This window comes from Tachyglossus aculeatus, chromosome 2, assembly GCF_015852505.1.
Source record: "Tachyglossus aculeatus isolate mTacAcu1 chromosome 2, mTacAcu1.pri, whole genome shotgun sequence".
Classification (NCBI taxonomy): domain Eukaryota; kingdom Metazoa; phylum Chordata; class Mammalia; order Monotremata; family Tachyglossidae; genus Tachyglossus; species Tachyglossus aculeatus.
The window spans coordinates 19,875,442-19,884,814 of NC_052067.1; the positions used below are offsets into that span (position 1 = coordinate 19,875,442).

At 43.1% G+C, this 9,373-nt stretch overlaps 1 protein-coding gene across 2 annotated transcripts in view; it reads right to left on the bottom strand.

Annotated features, from left to right (window-relative positions):
- The window catches only part of CPVL (carboxypeptidase vitellogenic like), a 120,755-nt gene that overhangs the window by 98,667 nt on the left and 12,715 nt on the right, over positions 1-9,373 (bottom strand). Inside the window, exon 1 of one of the 2 annotated variants that reach the window (XM_038768813.1) lies at positions 1,892-1,917. The exons of the other annotated variant lie outside the window; for it this stretch is intronic. The gene's annotated coding sequence lies outside the window, so the exon portion shown is untranslated. Of the gene's footprint in view, positions 1-1,891; positions 1,918-9,373 lie in introns of those variants that run through there. 2 annotated transcript variants of the gene reach the window in all.

Here is a 9,373-nt window from a genome sequence, read left to right on the forward strand (position 1 = left end):
ATTAGTTAAAATGCAAAATGTTTTTTAAAAAGATGTAATCACATCTGGTTTTTTATATTATGAGACATAACATGAAAATACTGATTTTGAAGATTCCAAAAATGATTTTTATATACATTTATTCAGTGACATTAATGTTTATAATTATGATTTGACTGAATATATTACCTACCACGCAGTTTTATGCTTAACTCATCATTTCCTGTATTTAGAGATTTTTTTCATAGACACTAAAGTGGCCCACTACAAATATGTGGCTAAGAAATATTTTTTAATCATTGTTTAAAATAAGGAATATGTCAATCCTAGAAAATCTAAATGGATTATTAAGAAACTAAAATGCTGGATCACCAACGACTGAATCTTAAAGATACTGACTTTCTTTTTTTAAAACAAAGAAGAAAAAACAGTGGAACATACTGGCTTCATGATTATCTGCAAAGCTGCTTTCCAGGGAGAAAATTTAAGCATGATTGTGCGTGGAAAATGGTTTTGAAATTTTTTGGTTTCAGCACAAAGATGACAGAAGCTATCTCAATAGTCATTTTTTTTTATTCCAGAGGGGAAAACACAGGAAACCAAATATGCAATTTATTTTTCAAGCTTCGCACTAAAAACCTCAAGCCCACTTTAATAGGGGTCATTAATATTTGAGTAACTGTGATAGTTATAGCACTTTCCTTATAAACAGATGTTGACACGGAAGCCTTAAGGAAAACAGTATTCACTGTTAAAACTAACCTTATTTGAATTGGCATATCTAAGACATAAAAGGAAGAGTCAGGTCAATTTGATAGACTCCCATTAACATTTAACCAAGTAACTATTAGAATGCTCTCCCCTTGGAGGAGAATTAGCACAGCAATTGTCTCCCACTTTGCAGCGCTCATCCATCAGTAGTCTTGACCTGCAGTACCACAAGCTGTGCTTAGCAACCACTCTCCCTAATGATTTTAAGAGCTCTATTAGTGTAGAAGGAGATGAGGGTCTTCCCTCCCCCCCCCGCTGTCAAATCTCAAACAGCTTTCGATTCTTCCTTATTAGCCTCAGTGTTAGTTTAGCATATTTACCAACATCCCCATGGTATCCACTATTCAGACACATCACAGAGTTAACAAAGATTTTCTTTAATATGAAGACTTGACACTGAGCATCATGAGTGACTTTCATATACTAAAATTTGACACCTACAGATTTAGGACACCTCCCACTTGTGAATCATTTGTTCAGTGAGCCACATTACCAACTGAAGATTAAATCAACAGTTCTGAGATCTAAAATGAAAAGAAGCAAATCTCTTTGTAGCTGGTTCTGTATTCTGACCACTTAGGCTACTGGAAAAGTATGAAGGAGTTTTGTTTCCTCTGTTGAGTCACTACCCATTATTCTCTGTGCTGTGGTCTGTTTTCTATTTCCTTCAGATTCCTTTTTTGGTTTTGGGTTCTCCAACACCAAACTCTTAGCCTACCCAAGAGTCTCTAACATATCTAGTGGGCATACACCCCAGGTTATAACCACCTCATAATATAAACAAACCTTATTGTTCGACCAAGTGTTTAGTATAGTGCTCTGCATACAATAAGTACTCAATAAATACTATTGATTGATACTTTACCCCAGGTCACAACCACCCAAAAGAAACATGAAACTCAGGATTGTATCCATTATTGTTTGACACCTTGACAATTTAATGCATTGTCTCTAGACCAGGCAGGGAATGTGTCTGTCTACTGTTCTACTGCTTTGCATGCTGTAGGCACTCAGTAAATACGATTGAATGAATGAATCTTTGCAATATGCCAAAACAGATGAAGTTATGGTCTCTCTATAACCAGGTAAAGGATATAAGGACTAAAACATCCTGCATCCACTTTAAAGAAAGTGGACATACTTATAATGATTGAAGAAAATCCTGATGAAGACAGTAGTTCAGAAATGTGAAGAGGTTTTCGAAAGGAGTTGGTATGCTATGAGGTACTTTTTCAGGACAAGAAGATGGCTGTCATCATAAATTGGATTAACACTTCATTAATCTTGGAAAACCTTTGCCATAGTCAGCATAACAAATTCTGCTTCTGCAGTCTCCTGCAAACATTCATAATCAAATTCCAACTCCATTTAATGTTATGAAATTTGCTTTGAATTACTTTAACACAAATTAAATAAAGCTCAGTGGTGTTATCATTGCAGTCTAAAGCAAACAGAAAAATTTAATATTTTTCCAGAACTCAAAGTGAATCTCAAGTTAATACATGGAAGTTTATTGGAAAATACACCCCATTCTAAAGCCACAGTCTCACTGAATATACCCCTAGTGTATTATGGCCTTGTACTCCCTTTAACTTCACCAGAACCAATCAATGGTACTTAATAAGTGCTTACTATCTGCAGAGCACTGCACTAAGTGCTTGGAAGAATACAGTATTGTATTGCATTCAACAGAATTAGCAGACATGCCCATAACGAGCTTACCAACCCTGACAGGCAACTTTATTTGCTTTTTAGTATATTCTAGAAGATGCCTGCTTCCTGTTCCTCTAAGAGTTACCAGGACAAGAGAAATAGAAGGAGAATGTAAGTTCTTGAAGGCAGAGATGGTGTCTACCAGTTCACCACACACAGAAAGAGCTAATCAATAAACTGACTGATGAAAGAAAGTACCTTTCTATAAAAGATTACAGAGGAAGTTACAGAAGGAATAGATCAATAACAGGAATTTTTGTAGCACTGGCAGCAAGCGTTCATTCAAACAGATAGATAACTACGGGTGTAAGGAGTATAATATACACAAATACAGTTGTATTATACATTAAGTAGATAACTTACATTGTATAATATCACTAAATCTGGAAGAGATAAATTTTTTCTATCTCTGGCTTATAATTCATCTCCTGAATTTGATCATAAACCTGCTTGCAAATGTGGGTTTTACATGTAATTCTGAAATCTGATACTTTGTCCTAATAGGTCTTGCCTCGAACACACAAAGGGTAAATGAAGACACAGCTTAATGGATAGAGAGCACTGGCCTGGGAGTCAGAAGGACCTGGGTTCTAATCTTGGCTCTACTATTTTCTTCTGTGTGATCTCAGGCAAGTCACTTAACTTCTCTGCATCTCAGTAACCTCATCTGTAAAATGGGGATTAAAACTGTGAGCCTTATATGGGACAAGGACTGGGTCCAATACGATTAGCTTGTATCTCTCCCAGAGCTTAGTACAGTACCTGGCATATAGTAAGCCCTTAAATACCATTTTTTTTCATTAACATCCCTTATTTGGCTAGGTTTCTTAATCTCTCTGATGAGTTAATGCATTGAGTCACTTTATCTCCTGCTAACAGACCTCAGAACCACAAAGACATAATACCTTTCTACATGTTTTGTTTTGCTGCCTGTCCCCGCTTCTAGACTGTGAGCCCACTGTTGGGTAGGGACCGTCTCTATATGTTGCCAACTTGTACTTCCCAAGTGCTTAGTACAGTGCTCTGCACACAGTAAGCACTCAATAAATATGATTGAATGAATGAATGAATAATGATGGCATTTATTAAGCGCTTACTATGTGCAAAGCACTGTTCTAAGTGCTGGGGAGGTTACAAGGTGATCAGGTTCTCCCACGTGGGACTCACAGTCAATCCCCATTTTACAGATGAGGTAACTGAGGCACAGAGAAGTTAAGTGACTTGCCCAAAGTCACACAGCTGACAAGCGGCAGAGCCGGAATTTAAACCCATGACCTCTGACTCCAAAGCCCAGGCTCTTTCCACTGAGCCATGCTGCTTCTCTATAGACATATATAGACGCAGATTAAGAAGAGGTAGCTTAAAGTACAGTGTGGGAACAAAAAGTACTCTGCCTAATAATAATAATAATAGTATTTGTTAAGTGCTTACTATGTGCCAAGCACTGTTCTAAGCACTGGAGTAGATACAACCTAATCGGGTTGGACACCGTCACTGTCCCACATGGGGCTCACTGTCTTAATCCCCAATATACAGATGAAGAAACTAAAGCCCAGAGAAGTGACGTGACTTACACAAGGTCACACAGCAGACAACCATCTGGCCTCCTACTTCATTAACAAAATTAAATCCATCAGGTCTGACCTCCCCAAGGTCACTCCGCCCGCTTCTCCAACCCCCCGGCTCTCAACGCTCTCCGCTACTCTCCCATCCTTCCCAGCAGTATCCTCAGAGGAGCTCTCCTCCCTCCTCTCAAGTGCTACTCCGGCCACCTGTGCTTCTGACCCCATTCCCTCTCATCTCATGAAATCTCTCGCTCCATCCCTTCTCCCCTCCTTAACTTCCATCTTCAACCGCTCACTCTCCACTGGTTCCTTCCCCTCTGCCTTCAAACATGCCCATGTCTCTCCCATCCTAAAAAAACCCTCTCGATCCCACCTCACCTTCTAGTTATCGCCCCATCTCCCTCCTACCATTCCTTTCCAAGCTACTTGAACGAGTCATCTACACATGCTGCCTCAAATTCCTCAACACCATCTCTCTCTCCTCGACCCGCTCCAATCTGGCTTCCGTCCCCTACATTCCACGGAAACCGCCCTCTCAAAGGTCACCACTGACCTCCTGCTTGCCAAATCCAACGGCTCATACTCTATCCTAATCCTCCTCGACCTCTCAGCTGCCTTCGACACTGTGGACCACCCCCTTCTCCTCAACATGCTATCCAGCCTTGGCTTCACAGACTCCATCCTCTCCTCGTTCTCCTCTTATCTCTCCAGTCGTTCATTCTCAGTCTCTTTTGCAGGCTCCTCCTCCCCCTCCCACCCCCTTACTGTAGGGGTTCCTCCAGGTTCAGTTCTTGGTCCCCTTCTGTTCTCGATCTACACGCACTCCCTTGGTGACCTCATTCGCTCCCACAGCTTCAACTATCATCTCTACGCTGATGATACTCAAATCTACATCTCTGCCCCTGCTCTCTCTCCCTCCCTCCAGGCTCGCATCTCCTCCTACCTTCAGGACATGTCCATCTGGATGTCTGCCCGCCACCTAAAACTCAACATGTCCAAGACCAAACTCCTTGTCTTCCCTCCCAAACTCTGCCCTCTCCCTGACTTTCCCATCACTGTTGACGGCACTACCATCCTTCCCGTCTCACAAGCCCACAACCTTGGTGTCATCCTCGACTCCGCTCTCTCGTTCACCCCTCACATCCAAGCTGTCACCAAAACCTGCCGGTCTCACCTCCGCAATATTGCCAAGATCCCTTTCCTCTCCATCCAAACCACTACCCTGCTCGTTCAAGCTCTCACCCTATCCCATCCGGACTACTGTATCAGCCTCGTCTCCAATCGCCCATCCTCCTGTCTCTCCCCTCTTCAATCCATACTTCACGCCACTGCCTGGATTGTCTTTGTCCAGAAACGCTCTGGGCATGTTACTCCGTTCCTCAAAAATCTCCAGTGGCTACCAATCAACTTGCGCATCAGGCAGAAACTCCTCACCCTCGGCTTCAAGGCTCTCCATCACCTCGCCCCCTCCTACCTAACCTCCCTTCTCTCCTTCTACAGCCCAGCCCACACCCTCCGCTCCTCTGCCACTAACCTCCTCACCGTGCCTCATTCTCGCCTGTCCCGCTGTTGACCCCCGGCCCACATCATCCCCCTGGCCTGGAATGCCCTCCCTCCCCACATCTGCCAAGCTAGCTCTTTTCCTCCCTTCAAGGCCCTACTGAGAGCTCACCTCCTCCAGGAGGCCTTCCCAGACTGAGCCCCCTCCTTTCTCTCCCCCTCCTTCCCCTGTCCATCCCCACTGCCTTACCTCCTTCCCTTCCCCACAGCACCTGTATATATGCATATATGTTTGTACGTATTTATTACTCTATTTATTTTACTTGTACATATTCTATTTAGTTAACATGTTTTGTTTTGTTCTCTGTCTCCACCTTCTAGACTGTGAGCCCACTGTTGGGTAGGGACCGTCTCTATATGTTGCCAACCTGTACTTCCCAAGCGCTTAGTACAGTGCTCTGCACACAGTAAGCGCTCAATAAATATGATTGAATGAGTGAATGAATGAAAGTGGCAGAGCCGAGATTAGAACCTATGACCTTCTGACTCCCAAGTCTGTGCTCTAGCCACTACGCCAAATGACTCATGGACTACAGGAAGTCATTCAGCATCACACCCCCAACCTTCAGAATAAAGTTGGAGAGTGGGTAGAGGGATGGCATTAAAGAGGAACAGACAAAGCAAGTGCCCAGAACCCCAACCACAAAGTGCCCTCCCCTTTGCTGACCACTTTCAGGGTTGCTGAACAGGGAAAAATCCTTTGCTGGATTTCCAAAGGAGTTACCAGCAGGCTGGTTTAAGGCACAGAACTACTCTCCCTCTACACTGTAAGCTCCTTGTGAGCAGGGAACATGTCTACTAACTCTGTTGTACTGTACTTGCTCAAATGCTTCATAGTGTTTTTGCACACAGTAAGCATACAATAATATAATTGATTGATTGCATCTTGATTGCAATTAATATAATTGATTATATTAATAATCCCCTTCTAGACTGTGAGCCCATTGTTGGGTAGGGACCGTCTCTATATGTTGCCGATTTGTACTTCCCAAGTGCTTAGTACAGTGCTCTGCACACAGTAAGCACTCAATAAATACAATCAAATGAATGAATGTGCAAGTGCTACTGCTCAAGTCCCCCATCAGAAAAAGGCCCTGGTGGAAGTGCCCTCCTTGGACCTCCCACCATCAAAAAGATGAGAAAAAGGAGCAACAAAGAAAAATGATTTACAATCACAATGGAAAAAACAGGTTTCTGAGCAGATTGTACATCCACCCTCTCCTCTACATTTTCATGTTTAAGAGTCTTTCAGTTAACAATACTTTTTCTGCAGATCTCTTCCTCTTTGGTCTCAGCAAAATGGAATCAACTCCTTCTTGGGTTGGCTTGTTCTCTCAGCTCAACTCCTGGGACTTGGTAGATTTTCCTAATTCAGAAAAGCTCACTTTTCTTTCTCTAAAAGGAAATCTCATCTACACTCTCCAAAATTGGGGTGGGGGGTGTGCTGGAAATCAAACACTTTCTAAATTCTTTCAAAAAATGACCATTGCCCCACAACAATTATCACCTCTTGATTACCCTTTTATTCTGCCAAACCCCACATGGACAAAGCACTAAAGATTCATGTTCATCCACTGAAGTGGATTCTCTACAACTCAAAATGTACAATGGCACCAAAGACTTAAAATAAAAAACCTAACCTCTCAAATGCCCATGGTTCTTCTGGGGATCAGAATAGGGAAGAAATCCCAAAGCAGCTACTATATATCCGGAAATCCCACAAGGCAGCCCTGTAGTTGGATGCTACGACTACTGAACATCTGGACTCAAAAGGGCACCAAGGGTGGAGACAAAGTAAGACTTTCAAAGTTCTGAAAACATGAAGTTCTGGTTCTGCCAGGTCTCCTCCTATGTGAATTATAGCTGGTTCGGCATAGTTTCCTCGCCCATGCTTAAAGTTCTTAGTGCACTCGCAATCATCCACATTGTCCATTACCTGTACAGGTTCAAGAGTCTTTTCTCCTATCCTTCCCCACTGACTACACACTTCCTCTCTCAGTACATTCTCGAGCCCCCCCCCCCCTTCAGTTAGTGCTTTCTGGGCTGCATGGGGGCTTCCCTTCTACAAAACCCATCACTCTCTGGGGATTTCTTGCTATTTCATTCCTGGTCGGTTTTCCATTCTCTTGGCCAGCAAGCTTAAGGGACTTCACTTCCTCCCACTCACTGCATTCTGGCTGATTTCCCTTGCTCTGGCTTTCCTTTATTACTCAGACAACAGCAGGGAGGCAGATGGAACTAGCTGAGAGGAGAACAGAGCCAGCACAGTAGGAGTTGTGTATGTGTTTGTGTATCATCCACTCATGGCAATTATCCTCTATTAGCACAGATAATCAAGAATGTGATGAGTAATGCATGCCTTGGTCTGGAAAGAATCTTTAAAGAAGATCAGGTGCTCCTCTGTTCCTTCAGGAAGGTCTTGAATCAAAACCGTTCCAGGCAGGTGAGAATCTATCCTTTTATAATACTTCTCCAGAAACGAGGGCCACAAACCTTCCTCCCCAACCAATTCTGGTGTCTGACCAGCATCATCTAACCTATAGGTTTTTAGGTTGCTGCGTTTTTCTTGTCCTCAGAAGAGAGACAGAGAGAGAGAGAGAGGAGGCATGGCCTAGTGGTAGAGCACAGGCCCATAAGTCAGAAGGACCTGGACACTAATCCTGGCTCTGCCACTTGTCTGCTGTGTAAGACAAATCACTTAACTTCCGTGTGACTCAGTTACCTCATCTGTAAAATGGGTATTAAGACTGTGGGCCCCATGGAGGGACATGGACCATTACCAATTAGCTTGTATCTACACCACCGCTTGGTACAGTACCTGGCACATAGCAAGAACTTAAATATCATTTAAAAAAATAAAAGAAAGCAGCTGGACATCAAGCAGAATGAAAAGGCTAGTTTTCAGGAATCCCTTAGTCTTTGCTTCCCTAAACTAAATCATCCCAAGTCCTATAGATATTCTTCATCACCTTCCTTTCCAACCCAATTTAGTTAAAAAAAAAAAAAAGAAAAAAAAATCTCTGTGGTTCCCCTCTGAACACCAGAATAGTACAGTAAGAGATTTGGGATCCTACCCCCCACCCCACAGCCAGCTGCTTCCCTCCATCTTTCCTAAGGGCAGTGATAAGCTTGGGGGCTTGGGGAAAGAGTGGGGGAGGGGAGGCCAAAAGCAGGAGTTTGGCCTCAGTTTCAGGCTCAGCTACTGACTTGAACCGTGACCTCTCCCAACAATCTCCAAAACGTCAGAGAGAGGAACTGGGTGGGGCAGAGGAAAGAGGGAGAAAGAGGGTCTGGAGGCAGGGAAGTGGGCATGAATGGAGAAAACAGCTCCTTGTGGGCAGGGAACATCTACCCACTCTGACAGTGTATTCTCCCAAGCATTTAGTACAGTGCTCTGTGCATAGTACATGCTCAATAAATACCACTGATTTAGTGACTGATATCCCTCTTCACTTGTGGAGTCTAGAACTCGAGAGTTTGTTAATCTGAGAGCTGTTAATAACGGGATGATTGCCTCAAGGTCCTAACTTGCGTATTAATGATGTATCATCATCATCGGTATTCATTGAGTGCTTACAGTGTGCAGAGCATTGTAAAAAGTGCTTGGGAGAGTACAACAGAGTTGGCAGATACATTCCCTGACCACAGTGAACTTCGAGTCTAAGCTTCTCTCTTCCTGTCCCAAAATAGTATATTTTGGCTATCTCATATTTTGCTTTACCCTTATGACATCTAGATCTTTCTTAGTCACACTTACATGCAGCCAATGGATTTCCACGGTTCAT